Below are 15,116 nucleotides of genomic sequence, written 5' to 3'. Positions count from 1 at the left end.
TTACAAGATGGATGAATTGTTAAGGGTGTTATTTCCAGCATCATGGCACAGGGATCAGGGAGACTTACTGGGGACCGAGTTCCTTCCCCAGTATCTAAACCACATTGCCTGGTCCTACCCTCTTCTCTCTCCTCCAGAGCGTGAGATAGATTCTGAACATGGGCAGGGTAGGGGGCTGAGTTATGAATTAGGACGTCCCTTCAGGGAATCTCTTCCTTTAAGTGTAGACTTGATCACGTTCGGCTCTGTGTGTTTGTAAATGTACACGCGAACGTGCCCACGTTCATTTCCATCCGTTTCTTGCTTTTATGTCTCAGTCAATAGTTTTTGGCAATGCCTTTGCAACACCATGAACTGTAGACAGGAAATAAGACCCATCCATTTGTGCTGGTACAAGCTAAAGATTTTCTATAAAGTGACCACATTTCCAGGCTGGGCGAATGGATTTCACTGCAGGAAAAAAAAATATTGTGAGGTGGGAGAAGTGCAGCAAAGGGAAATATTGGCCACTTTAATGATTTACAGAAGCATAAAAAACCTCCTTGCCTGCTGAGATTTCATATTTCCCCTCCTGCCGGTAAGGGGGCTGGGGTAGGGGGTCTGATTTGAGCTGTCGTGTGAGGAAGCCTGAAAATGCAAAGCCAAGGCTGGCCCCTTCCTGAACATTCTGTAGCCTCCGGTTGAGCTGTCTGACCCGAGGAGCTGGCGGTGGTTGGGGAAAGGATGGAAAAAAAGGAATGAAGGTGGGCACACCTTTTAGGGGTGACCGTTGCACACGTAGAGCCTGGAATACTAGCCTGGGGAAGAGATGTTTAAGAAAGGCAGCTCCTTCATTGTGCACCTGGGGAAACAGAGAGCCAGAGATATAAAGTGACTTTTCCAAGATCACAACTCTAGTTTACAGACAAACTGGAACTATACCCAGACCTTCTGGATGCCAGTCCTAAATTCTTTCAGCTATACCCACTATTAATACCATCATTGTTAGTATAATTCCCATCACAAAAAGACCACCAAGAGCTTCCTACCTGCCACAATTACACCACCAGTTTTCCTAACAACATCACGCTCAATTTTCATACCAACTCTAAAAACAATAGTTCAGATTGGCGTGCCTGGGTGGCTCAGTTGGTTGAGCATCCGACTCTGGCTTGGGTCATGATCCCATGATTCAAGGGTTTGAGTCCTGCATCAGGCTCTGTGCTGACGGCTCAGAGCCTGGAGCCTGTTTCAGTTTCTGGGTCTCTCTCTCTCTCTCTCTCTCTCTCTCTCTCTCTCTCTGCCCTCTCCCCCCTCAAAATATGAATAAGCATTAAAAAAACAAACAAATAAAAATGATGTGTTATGATTTCCACTTTAGATGAGGAAACCGGGACCCAGAAAGACTAAATAGCTTGCTGAGATCACACAGCCAGTTAGTAACACAGCCAGGGTTTGAACCAACACCACCAGGATCTGCGCCCAGATCGCTTCTGAAGAGCAGGAAATCCAGAAACAGAGAGTAATAAACTACCCCTCAGACACGCTGTCTTAACTTCACCAACGAACACAGTCAAACATGTCTGGCTTGAACAATTCAGAGCAACAGTGGCTTTAAAGCAAAGCCCAAGATGGTTAAATTTAGATGGGAAACAAATGGGAAGCAGCCCGTTTCCTGTACGGTTGCCGTAATTTGAATGGCTTGCAGCAGTGAGTAGTGGGAATTGAGCTATTAATAAAGGAGCCGGCAGAATGATTTACAATCAGACATTAATATGGAGATTTTCATAAACACAATAATTCACACCCAAGCAGAGTCATAAATGTAAAGTTGCATTAACTATTCTAGCTGGCATGGAATGTCACACACAGTGTGAAATTGAACATTCCATTGTACTGTAATAATGGACTAACGGAAAGTTTTTCTTGGGTGGGGGGTGGAGGTGGGGCAGTGGGAGACCAGATACTTCCTATTGCAAGCTTACTTAGTCCTAGTAAGAACCTAGCTCTGCCCTTGCCTTACACCTTCAAAAAACAAAGCAAAACAAAACAACTCCACCCCCCAAACTTTTTATACTGAAATAATTTTAGATTTACAGACAAGTTACAAAGATAGTTAAGAATAGAGAGGATATCCTTCACCCAGCTTCCCCTATTTTAACATCTTATATAACTGTGGTATATTTATCAAAACTATGAAGGTAATGTTGGTACGATACTATTAACTAACCTCCAGACTTTATTTAGATTTCAGTAATACCCTTTCTTTTTCTGTTCCAGAATCCCGTCCACGATCCACATAACGTTTGATCATCAAGTCTCCATAGCTGCTGGTCTGTGACACTTTTTCAGTCTTTCCTTGTTGTTCATGGCCTAGACAGTTTTGAAGATACTGGTCAGGTATTTTGTAGAACGTCTCTCAATTTGAGTTTGTCTGATGTTTTCCTCAATTCTAGGCTGAGGTTATGGGTTTTGGGAAAGACCACCACAGAGCTGAATTGCCCTTCTCAACACATCACACAAGGGCGCATTATATCCATGTGACTTATCACTGATGTAGTTGACCTTGACCATTTGGGTAAGGTGGGAGGTATTCACCAGGCTTCTCCACTCTAAAGTTACTATTTTTTCCCCTCTCTGCATCCTATTCTGTAGAAGCCAACTCACTAAGTCCAGCCCATACTGAGGGACAGGGAGGATTAAGCTCTACCTCCCAGAGGGAGACGTTTCTACATATATTATTTGCCTTACACTTTTTAAAAAAATAATTTTAGATTGATTGAACTCTTTGCATTTTACTATAAATAATAAATTATAATAAATAAAAAATAAATAATAAAAAAATAATAAATTCCCAGGCTCCTTAAGCACATTATTTTGAACATAATTTGACTTCTTCTTGATTGCTCCCTGTCCTAAGTATACTCTAATCTCTGTAAATTTTGTGGCCTTTTCTCAGTTCTTACCTCCCTTGTCCTCTGCAGATTTTGACATTGTTGGCCACTCTTCATCAAGGAAAAAAATTTCTCCCGATGACCCTGCCATTATTCTCTTCTGTCTCTTCTTCCTCCTTCTCAGCTCATCGCCGCTGTGCACCTGCCTCCATTTCACTTTCAGTCCCTGCTCCTCTTCCTTCCCTCCCACCTGAGCAAACATGCTGTCCGGGTGCCCTGTGGTCCTCACCTCTCCTCTCTCTCCAGTGCTTCCCTGAGCAATCTCACTCACTACATGGCTTCAAGCATCATGATGACTCACATGACTCTTAAATCCCTGTCTACACCCTGGATCCCTCTCTATGGCTACTGTTCAGGCTTGACCTCTCCTGGCCACCTCTGCCTTCTGCTATACACCAAACTCATTGTCTCTTTATTAGAGGACTGTTTAAGCTGTGTTTCCCTTTTATGTGAAAATCTGAGCTGGTAGAGGTCTGGGTAAGAGGCACAGCTCTGCTGGGGCCCCTTGTTGTTCTAATCCTAATGCTTTGGAGGTTGCCCTCGCCTGCATGGCTCACTACTCCATTCCTATATAGACCTTTAGGAAAGGGAAAGAAGAATGGAAAACAAGGGGCTCTTTTTAAGGGAATGATCTGGAAGTGGCACATATCATTCCGCTTACATCCCATTGGTCAGAACCTAATCACATGGCAACACCTGTTGCAAGGGAGACTGGGAAATGAAGTCTTTAGCTGGGTAGCCATCTATACAGCATGGAGGAGAAGGAATATTGAGGTCATTAGCAACCCCCAAAACTTTTCAGTTTTTCAAAAAGGCCACCATTTTGTCTATTCCCTGACTCCCACAACTCCTGTCCCAATATTTGTTGGTGCTCCTTCCAGTAACCTTGATTGGAAATTTGGGTATTTGATATTTCCTCTTATTTTACCTCAACAGATTCCCCCGTGTTTAATATCGCTTCCCCATTCTTATTGACACTACACAAATTCAGACCTTCATTACCTCTCATTTGAGCTCTTGTAATTTCATAAATGATTGTCATGTGTTCAATCCCTTCCTCCTCCAAACCATCTTTCGTATGGGTACTTATTAATCTCAGTCAACACAGCTCAACTCTTCAGCCCTATTTGTGAATCTTCAGTGGCTCCCAGCTGCCAACCCAGGAAAGTCCAAATTCCTTAGTCTAGCACTCAAGGCCTTGCACAGTCTCTCCCAGGCTCTCTGACCCACTTTCACTCTCCATTTTGTTCTGCACCATATGCATTCTTCTTTACATGACACACCCTGCCTCAGCCCCCACTCCCTGTTGCTCTGCCATGACAAGAGGATAGCACTTAACTGTGCTGATGGCTTGCTTTGAGTCAAACACAGTTAAATACATTATTTCATTAAATACAGCAACCATAAGATAAATGATAATTATAACTATTTTACAAATGAGGAACAGAGGCTCAGAGGAGCAAAGTAACTTACCCCTAACTCTCTGCCTAGAATGTGACAGAGCTGTTTGAGCCCAGGCTTGTGTAACTCCAGAGCCTGTGGTATTGTCCCTAGACTACACCATTCCGTGTCCCAATGACTGCTCAGGATGCTTCCTCCACCAGAAATGCCCTCTCCTCTTATGAAGTCATGGTGAAATCTTTTATATCTTTCAAAGCCCACTTTGAAGGCCATTTCTTCCATGAAGCCTTGTCTGGATAACTCAACTGGAATTTATGCCTCTTTCCTCTGACTCCCACAGCCAGGTGTCTACGCCTCTCTTTCAACACTTAGCATCTTCAACCTTGTGTCACAAGTGCTTACAACAGACTTGTCTTAATTTTTCCACACTGGACCCCGAACTTGAGGATGACAATGTTGTTGGGCAGTATAGGCCAGTGTTACTCATTTTTGGTCTCTGAAGTAGAGTGTCATATGATCTCAACCCCCCACATCTAATCTCAGCATCCAAAATATATCTCAAATCTAACTTCTCTCTCCCTTCTCTATTACTGCTTCTCAGGCCCTCAACATGTCTCTCCTGGATCACTGCAATTATCACCAAATATGTCCCTGACCTACTCTTAACTTCCTCTCCATAAGGCTTCCAGAGTGATTGGTCCCCACTAATGGCTTCCATGTCCAATGCAATGTACTCTAAGCACCTTAACTTGGTAGGGAAGTCTCTCCAAGATGGCGACCATACCTACCTCTGTTGTCTAGCTTGTTCTTGCCTTTTTATGCTCAAGAGATAGTGTATACACTATACAGGTTCTCGTACTTTTGTGGCATTCTTAGACTATTCTGCCTTTCTGAAATGTCTTTCCCAGCTTCCTTTGTTAATGCTTACACCAAGACTCATCTTGGGCAGGGTGACCTTCAGGAAGCATTCCCTGAACTCCAGATTGGGCTGGCTGCTCTTTTTTTCTCTCATGGTATGTTCATATGTTATTATATTCAAATGCATGTCTCTTTTAGTTGTACCATTTCATTGGAATTATCCATTTATGTGTCTGCTCAGCCACCTGTTTGCACATTTTTAGAGGTTAGAAATGATGCCTTGGTCATCTTTGTCTTCCTTACACCTAAGTCAACACATATGTTAGGTATTAAAATATAGCAGTTTGTTGAGTGAATCATAAAAATCAATTACTGTATTATGCCTTAATACAGTGATACCAGCTGGTCTACTGGAATTCGTAAAGATTATTGCCTATATTAAAGGATCTGTCTTTCTTTCTTTTTTTTTTTTTTTTTGTAGTTTATTTTTTCATTTTGAGAGAGAGAGAAAGAGGGAGAGAGAGAGAATGTGTGCCAGGGTAGGGGCAAAGAGAGAATCCCAAGCAGGCTCTGCACTGCCAGCAAGGAGCCCAGTGCAGGGTGTGGTCCCATGAACTGTGAGATTATGACCTGAGCCGAAACCAAGAGTTGGACGCTCAACCAACTGGGACCCAGGTGCCACTGGGATCCCATCTTTCTGTGTCTGCCTGCGGTATTTTCTGCTGTCATTTCACACAGTGGTGAGGAAACTTGCCTGTAGAGGCACCTGGGTGACTCAGTCAGTTAAGCATCTGACCACGGCTGAGGTCATGATCTCATGGTTCCATGAGTCTGAGCACCACATTGGGCTGTCTGCTGTCAGTGCAGAGCCTGCTTTGGATTCTCTGTCTCCCTCTGTCTTTCTCTCTCTCTCTCTCTCTCTCTCTCTCTCTCTCTCTCTCTCTCTCTCTTTCAAAAATAAACATTAAAAAAAAAACTGCCTGTATTGGCTCTTCTCTTATTAAGGGAAGTCCTCTATTAGATTCCGGATATAAATCAGGAAACTAAGATGGCTACAATAGTATTAGAACAAGAGTATTTTATAAATGTAGCAACACCACCAATTTTGCCTGATTTTTTTTTTGGTTCCATCCTGGTTCTTGGTATGTTTTGCAGTGGTATGGCTCCAGGATTCAGGTTAGAGAGCTAGAACCAACTGGGACACATAAGACGTTATTCTGCTCTTTCTTTGAATGTGACTAAAAAGTCGTAGTTTTTCCAAGACTATTCTAGACATACTCTCTTTGCATTCATATATTTTATCTTCTTTGATCCCCCAGAATATCCCTTTACAGCTAATGTATTACCTGAATTTTACAGATAATGAAAGAGACACATAGAGGTTAATGGGCACATCTAAGGTCACACAGGCAATAAGTAGCTGAGTCATGCCATGAATCAGGTATCTCCACTCAAAATCCAGTGTTATTGCCTTTATCCTACATGTCTCTTCTTCTAGGAAAATTATATCTATCTAAACCGATGCTTTTTAAAACTGCAGCTTGCAGCCCACTATTTGGCCATAAAGCAAATTTAGTGCATACTAAGGAGCATCCATATGGGATGGGACAGGATGGAATGGAATGGAATGGAATGAATGGAATAGAATAGAATAGAATAGAATAGAATAGAATAGAATAGAAAAGTCTGAAATATCAGAGAGCGAGTATTGGTCATGAAACTTTTGTCCCAGGTCATAATATAACATATTTTTCTTACTCTGGATCATAGTAACAACAGCAACAACCAAAGTGGAAAAGTTCTTCTCTTAACTACGTCTTAAAATAAGTCGCCAAAGTGACCTTCTAATTTCCGAATGTGATAGGCATGTTTCGGTTTCCATCTTCTTTGACCCTGGGTAGATTTTGACACCTCCATCTGCTTGCGCCATCACAAAATGCTTGTCTCCCTTGGAGTCTTAAGCCCCTCTTTCTCCTGGGACTTCTGCGACTCTGACAGTCCTTATTCTAGCACCTGAATGTTGGGTGTTCCCTAGAGCTCTCCATGACCCTCTTTTCTTCCTGCTCTGTGGTCTTAGCCTACGTCCAACTTCAACCACCATCTAAAAGCCAGGGACCCCCAGATCAGAGCACGGCACCCCCCTTCTCTCCCAAGCTCGACTCACAGCCCTCTCCTGCACACCTGCTTCTAGATGTCCCCAGGTCTCCCAGAACAAGCAAGTCCAAATGAACTCATTATTGACCCTTCAAGCCCACTCCCCGCTGTGTCGGGGGGGGGGGGGCACCTATTCACCCGGCCATCCAAGCTAATAACCTGGGAGTTCTTCCTGACTCCTCTTTCTCTCATGCCTCGACATCAAATCAATGGCCTCTCCCTGTCAATTCTGACTCTGCTACACCTCTCAAAATTGTCTGCTCTGCCACTTTCTTAGTTCACAGCCTCATTATCTCTCATTGAACTACTGCTTCCATTATCTCCTTCCTGCAGTCGATCTTCCACATTGCTGCCCCGATCTCAAAAATGCAAATCTGACCACCTTGGGTCCCTATGTGAAGTCATCCCATGGGTTCGCTCCAGCGCGGACTGGATGAAGGGGATCACCTTGCGGCATCCCCTGTGAGCCCCTTTGACTCTGCCCACCCTTGCTTCCTCCTCTCTCCCTCTCACCTGTCCCTCGAATCCCCTCTTGGCTGCAGCGTCCGCCTGCTGATGTATATTCCAGCTTGAACTCCGTGGCTGCTTCCTCTGAAGGGTCCTCTCCTTAAGACTCACTTCCTGTGTCGATACCTGGGCCCACCCCTGGGCTTTAGGACATTCCCTAAATACGTCTTGCTTTTCACATCACACTAGACTGTAATTGATTATTTGCGTTTCAGGCTCTGGCACTCTACTGTGAACATTTCGAGAACTAGAATTAGGACTTATCCACTTTCCTATGCCTGAGGCACTGGCATATAGTAGGTGTTCAATAATGTTTGTAAAATAAATGAAGTCTCAGTTCTGCCGTTTACTAGCTGTTACTCTGAGCAATTCCCTTAACCTCTCCAGCTTCGTTTTCTTCTGTAAGTGGATAGAAAGTAACGATTATCCGGTGCTTCTATGCATCAGGACCTACACTGTGTTTTTATATAGGCTGTTTAATTCTTACCGCATACCTCATCTTACGGGTAGTAGAAATGATTCCCCATCTTACAGGTACAAAAAAGGACACTGGAAGAATGGGAGCACGTCGTCTGTGGTTGGACAGCTGGTGGGTGGTCATTGCCGGGATTTGAACTTACGTCTGCCTGGGTCCAGTGCTCTTTCCACTACACCAAGCTGCCAATAGAAAAAAAGAAGAGAGTATCGACCTCACCGGGATTAAATGTGATAATGTATGTGAAAGCACTTTGTAAACTGTTAAATGCCATGAAAATGTGAGATGATATTATTGTCATTAAGATCTGCCATGGTCTGCCTATCATGGTTAGAATTCTCAGAAACTGAATATTGGAAATCATTCCGTTAGAGCTGGCTGCAAAGGCCTATGGGAATCAGACACCACTCCCGGACTATTTCTGCAGGATACCTGCTCCCTGCTTGCGGATGCAAGCAAATAAGCAGCCGCAATGCAACAGGAGGCCCAGGGGAATGCAAGAATGCTGTGCCCAGGGGGAAACCAGGGCAGCTGTGCCTGTCAGTTACAGGTCGTGACACCCTCTGAATGCCCCAGTGACACAGTTGTGTTTTAGAATCTTTGCTGCTGCAACATCCCATTTAGAATCTTGGTGTCGTGCTTGGGGTCGCGAACTGCGCTGCGTTTAGCTGCTGCTGCCGGTGTGCGAATCGTTCTGTTGACAATCCTATGGTTGCTATCTGGGTGGCGTGCCTGTAGGATGGCGGTGATCTATGACAGTGCCTTGCATCAGGGAGGCATCAGGCAACCACCACGAGACACAAGATGCTCAAGCGAAATGTATCGTGCTTAGCTGGCCAATTAGTCACCTGAAGCCGTCAGGAGGCTCTGGGAAGGACGGCTGCGTGAGGGTATATGGCAGCCAAGCCTTGTGGCCTATCAGAGTCACTTTCTCCCGTTGATGGCAGGACGGTGGGAAAGACAGTCTTGTGTTTTAATTGACTGGGTAAACTGCCTGGGCAGTGGAAGGTTAGCTCCTTAAATTCCCCTTTCATCGTTTGAACGCCACTTAATTCCATCTAACATCTTTGCTTGTTAATGGCTCTTGTTTTTTACTGCTGAAAAGAAACATGTTCTAACCAATCTGGACAAACCATGGGCATGTCTGTAATTTAATGTCTGCTGACCCCGGTTTGTGGCATTTTTTCTTCAAGTGCATTTTCCCCGGGTCTGTAAACCCTCCCTTGTGTCCGCCTAACATCCTTCTCCAAACTCAGTTCATTTTCTTCTCAGGTTAATAAAAAAAAAAAAAAAAAAAAATGGCGGGGGCTGGGGGGACTTTACAGTGATGCTCTGAAAAGGCTGTGGAGAGAGATTCTATTGGATGTGGAATCAAATCTTAAAAACGTTTGTCTTATTTCTTAGGAACTATGAAATGTGATTTCCTGTAATGAATAACAACTAATTCAATCCAGAGCGCTAAAGCAAATGCCTCCCAATTTTGTCCCTTCAAAGACTGCTTCCTCTGAACTCACTGTACTGCCTCACAACTGGGATCCCGCGATCGGTTTTGAGGGGCAAGGACTAGGGCTGAACCTGATTGTTCTTGAATGTTGTCAGCTCTGGAAAATTCCTAATATACTCAGGAATGCTATGTTTACAATAGTCTGGCTTCTACACCACAAGTAGACATGAGTCACCCGGATTCATGAACAAAGTGCTTGGATATCAACGTGTCATAAATTTCCCTGGAGGAAGAGACATCATTAATCTCCTTTCCTTTCTTTCCCCAGGGGAAGGAGATAGTGGATTATGGACCCTCTCCAGGTGGTGGTCAGAGGATATCAGACCAGGTAATAGATACACTTAATTATTATTGCTTTCACCCTGAGATCTCAACAACGTGGCTTCCAGGACTGCGGTATTTACCATGGAGAGGCATGCCTACCGTGCCGCCATTTCCAAGATGGCAGGTGTGAGACCCGTCACACCAACGGATCTTCCTTAGGTTGAGAAGTTCATAAGAGTAACAATGGAACCCAAGACGCTGAATTCCCTGTTCCAGCTCTCTATGTTGGCCTGAGCTGTTTCCAAACGGGCTCGAGGAAGCAAACATTCAGCATTCTCTGGTTTTCTCGCCCCCGTCTTTTGTAGCCATTTCTGTTGTCTTTGGGAGCCAAGGGCATGCATGAGGAACCAAATCTTGTAAACGCAGTGCCTGAGTTTTGCCCCTGAGATGCTATAACTGCGCAGATAACAACATTGGACTGAAGCTAATAGCCCAGCATGGCTCACGGCAGTATTCTGAGCTTACCTACAGATTCACTGTGGTGTTACTTATGGAGATGACAGATTTACTGTAGCTCAACTTAATAAAATAACATTTATGGGAATATCTGCACAATTAGAGCACACTCCAGGTCATAAATATGCTCCAGCCAAAGCCACATCATACACATTCCCCAACTTTTGGACACCGCTGTTCTTTGGAGATTGATGAGAGTTCTTGCAGGTAACTAGCAGCTGGATACAGGAAAGGTGCCCAAAAAAGGACTCAGAGAAGCTCCCTAGTTCTTAAGAGAGAATTCTACTTCATAACCCATTCCTTTTCAACATGTCCATTACAAGTTGCTATGTTGTATGTGCGTCTCCTGGTTCATTAGCACCTTAACTGGAGACAGCCAGGTGCAATTAAATTTAGCCAAGTGAACACTCACTTTTTACCTGTGTAGCCCTGTGTATGTCTCTGTATCTCCCTGGGCCTCCCTTTTCTCCCCTTTAAGTTCTGGGAGTTGGGGGATGCCCGGGTGGCTCAGTCGGTTAAGCATCTGACTCGTGATGTCGGTTCAGGTCATGATCTCACGGTCGTGGGATCGAGCCCCGTGTCAGGCTATGCACTGAGCATGGAGCTTGCTTGGGATTCTGTCTCTCCCTCTCTCTCTCTGCCCCTCTCCCCCACTTGCATACACCCTCTCTTTCTCAAAATAAAGAAATAAACATTAAAAAAAATAAAGCTTAAAAAAAACCTGGGAGTTGGGATAATGATCTCCAAGAGGCCAGAATTAGAAGTTTGTCTCTTCTGGGGTCACTCACCCAACAATCCTAAGCGAGAACAAAACAGGTGGTCAGCATGATTTGGGGGGATTATCTCTGGATTTCACAGTTTTGAACTTCATCTGACCCCTATCCCTGCCTCCCATACCAGTGGCCAGATATTATCTAGAGCTGCCTGAAGCTACTCAGTCCTCAGACATGGAACTCACCAGAAGTGGTGGAGCAGCCCCAAAGTTCCATCTTGCCCCAAAATATCTGCCATCATTTTCAGTGGGATCCCCATAAAACAGTCCTGAGGACAGAATTACTAGTGAGGCAGATAGTTGATTCTTTGACTCTGGACAAGCTCGCTGGGTGGTTTTAGAGCTGTGTAGACAGAGTCTGGGTCAAACTGTTAAAAGCACTTGTGTAGGCAAGCCCAGCATCAGCTAGTGTCACAATGACCAGCTGGAAAGGGACAAATGTGAACAAACAATGGGCTGCTTTCTTTCACCATGCCAAATAACCTGGCCTACTGATTTTCTTTTCCCACTGACTTAATTGTTTTCTCAATGGATCTGACTCACTTCACAGATTGTTTCCAACCATGTGGACACAGCCCAAGTTGCCAAGTGTGGTGGTTCCTGTTCCCTCCACTCCAGTGAGGTGGCTGTGGGGGAGCTTGTTGACTCACCGCCCGCGGCTAGCCACGTGACAGCGTCTCATCACACCCTCCTTCTGGGTGCAAGCACTTGCTTGCAGACATGCAAGTCACAGACGCTGGGAGACAGAGACACATCACACACATGCCCATGCACACACGCACGCGTGCACACGCACACACATTCACCATAGCAAGGAAATCTGGTCGGGACACAGGGAAGTTCAAAGGGCTGGGCATCTTGAAATTTTGTAAATAGCCACTAACCCAGGACAAATTGGGCCCATTAATAATGAAAACAGCCAATTTCATTGATCTGCCTGTCTTACAGTTCACTTGCTTCTCTTCTTGGGATGGCAAAGCTCTCCTTCCGATCGCTCTACCCACTCTTAACACACAGGCCAGGAGCTGGGGCTGGCCTGAATGAGCTCTGTGGAGGCCACACCAGAACTCTGTGATTGGGGATGGAGTGTAGTCAAGAGTTTAATTGGTCAGTGAGTCACAGAAGCAGATACAAAGGGGTCATTGAAGCAAGGAAGGCCTGAAATGGTCATAGGGAGCCAGAGTTCATAAGGGTCAGGACGCAAGAGTAGATGAATAGGGAGAGCCACATGTCAAAGTGGGTAAGAGGCTGAGTGGTCCAACAAGATTCCTGAGACATGACTGGTTTGTGGTGAGTTCCTGGGCCCCTGTGGTGTGGAGGGGGGCTGGTGCCATAACATCAAGGCCAAGGCATGGCACATGGTTTTGCAAAATCCTTTCTACTAAACAGTTCTTACTACAGCTGAGCATACCCATACCCTATGATTCTAACAACTCCATTCCCAAATATACAGAAATGGATGCATATATAGAACGAAATACCTGTTAAAATGATCAGGACATCATTATTCATCGTAACCCAAATCCATAAATAATCCAAATGTTTCTCAATAGTGGAACAGATAATTGTGAATGACTCAGCTGGTGGAATAGTATACAGCAATGAAAAAGAACAAACATTGCATACAAACATTGAGCAGAAAGAGCTGGCTAGACCATAATGCATTGTGTCTGGGTCCATTCATATAAAATTCCGAAACATGGGGCGCCTGGGTGGCTCAGTCAGTTGAGCGTCTGACTTCAGCTCAGGTCATGATCTCACGGTCGGTGAGTTCAAGTCCCGTGTCGGGCTTTGTGCTGACAGCTCAGAGCCCGGACCCTGTTTCGGATTCTGTGTCTCCCTCTTTCTCTCTCCTCCCCTGCTCATGCTCTGTCTCTCTCTTCTCAAAAATAAATAAATATTAACAAATTTTTTTTTTAATTCCTAAACAGCCAAAACGAATCTGTGGTGATTGAAGGCATGTGGCCACTTTTGGAGAAGAAGGCCAGAACAGAGTTAGTGTGACTGGAACAGACTAAGAAAAGCTTTTGGAGTGCTGTGAATTATCTGTTTCTTGATCCAGTGGGAGTGGTACTACTATGTTTACTTTTTGTGTATATTCTACTTCGATAAAAATCTTTTTATAAAAATCGGAGGCAGGTTTTCAAAAAGGAAGCAGGCAAAGAAGACCGTGGACTATGAACGTCCTCTGCCACCAGGTATGTTTCTCACGTGAACGCGCATGATCGTAATTGATTGTACTTGCTCGTACATGATCGAGGGCGCTCGGTCCGTGTGATCATCTCCAAAATTGGGTGAAGGCTGAAGGCTGAAGGCTGGGGGAGAGTAATCTGCATATTCCTGCCCTTGGCCTAGAGAGGAATGTAGGGAAGGGGTAGTCGCGACGCGGAAGTAAAGATGAAGTTGAACGCGCATGCTCGGGAGAGTAGAACTCGTGTGAAGCGGTGTGGAAGCAGCGAGGGGGGGGCCCCGAACTCTCGCATCTGCATTCTGAAACCACCATCTGACGCCACGCCCCTCAGAAGCACCCACGTTCGTCACCACCAGCTGACACCCCCAGCCACATCTGGAACACCCCGGCTAATCACTGCCCACGACCGCCTACACCTGTCTTCCCCGCCCGCCAGCCCCTGCCACCTGCCTGCCTGCCACTTTCAGTCCTCACGCTAAATCAATAACAAAGACCTCCGAGGGCTGCCAGGCTTCTCCGCTGGTGCCCCCTCCCCTTAAGCCCACGTCCCCTCCTCCTCTCTCTCAGCCCGATCCATCTGCCCAAGCTCAGATCTGCTCTGGCAGGACTGGCAGGCCGGCTCTCTCCTTGCAGACAGCGTGGCTCAGCCTGGCGTTAGCAGCTGCCGACGCTGCAGTTTAAGAATCACCGTGTCTGGGGAAAGTCCATTAAAAGACAGTAACAATGTATATTGTGCAGTGACCCTGGGGGCACCCAATTCCACCTTGTTAATGATCTCTTTGAAATAGCCAAGGCTATGGAGAGAGGCGTGGTTCAGAGGTCACCGGCGCCCTGTTGTTAGGACACAGCTATGTTTGGGCAACTTTCAGGAATCACTCTCATGCTAATGGGGGCAGGTCCTCAGAGACCCACTCAGACAATTAAACTGTTCTTCAGGAGTGTGCTAAACATCCAGTCCCCTGGGCAGATCTGTGCATATCCGGCCTGGCAAGGGGGAAGCTGAAGAGCTGGCCATCCACCCCACGATGAGGAATGAATGTTTCAGCGGCAAGGCTCATGCTTGTTTCCACCCCCGCCCCCTGACTACGTCAGGACACTTGGACAAAAGCTACATACCCCAGACGGCCCCCACTGCCTCTACAGAGGTCGTGCGCCAGGCCCCGCAATCCTGCTGTGACTCTGCCCTTGGCTTTCCCGCTAAGAGCAAACGGAAATGCCGGGTGCGGTGCAAGAGACATTATGATAAGCTAAGCTCTCTTTCAGATCTTCTCTCTTTCTCAAATAAAAGCTTCTCGGACTTGATGCCGTATGATTGGTAACAAAGTACTCGCAGTGCGCCTCACTGCGACGAAGGCATAGAAACCAACAGCCAAGCACACTGTAAGGAACACACGTGTGGCAGGGCATGAGAGTATAAGAGCCTCTTGGGTAGGGCGATTTATGAGCACTCAGCAAACGTCTGAGTGCCTACTTGGTGCCGGGCTCTGTGCTAGGTGTGGGGCATGACTGCCTGTTCCAAGAGTAACTGGAATCTATGAATA

At 45.7% G+C, this 15,116-nt stretch overlaps 2 long non-coding RNA genes across 3 annotated transcripts; one reads left to right on the top strand and one right to left on the bottom strand.

The window, feature by feature from the left end:
* Positions 1-491: 491 nt before the first annotated feature.
* On the bottom strand, positions 492-11,764 carry LOC102901587. Of its 2 annotated transcripts, XR_002145323.2 has the most exons (5): positions 11,571-11,764; positions 8,348-8,510; positions 7,860-8,252; positions 2,210-2,352; positions 492-841 (listed from the first exon to the last, which is right to left on the bottom strand). It is a non-coding gene; the product is annotated as an uncharacterized LOC102901587 (long non-coding RNA). The 2 variants fall into 2 exon arrangements; XR_441240.5 differs by lacking the exon at positions 7,860-8,252.
* Positions 8,430-14,877, top strand: LOC111556567. Its single transcript, XR_002736074.2, has 3 exons — positions 8,430-8,566; positions 10,101-10,160; positions 13,316-14,877. It is a non-coding gene; the product is annotated as an uncharacterized LOC111556567 (long non-coding RNA).
* The last annotated feature ends 239 nt before the right edge of the window (positions 14,878-15,116 follow it).

This window comes from Felis catus, chromosome D1 (assembly GCF_018350175.1).
Source record: "Felis catus isolate Fca126 chromosome D1, F.catus_Fca126_mat1.0, whole genome shotgun sequence".
NCBI classification, from domain to species: domain Eukaryota; kingdom Metazoa; phylum Chordata; class Mammalia; order Carnivora; family Felidae; genus Felis; species Felis catus.
This window is presented reverse-complemented; position numbering and strand designations above follow the sequence as displayed.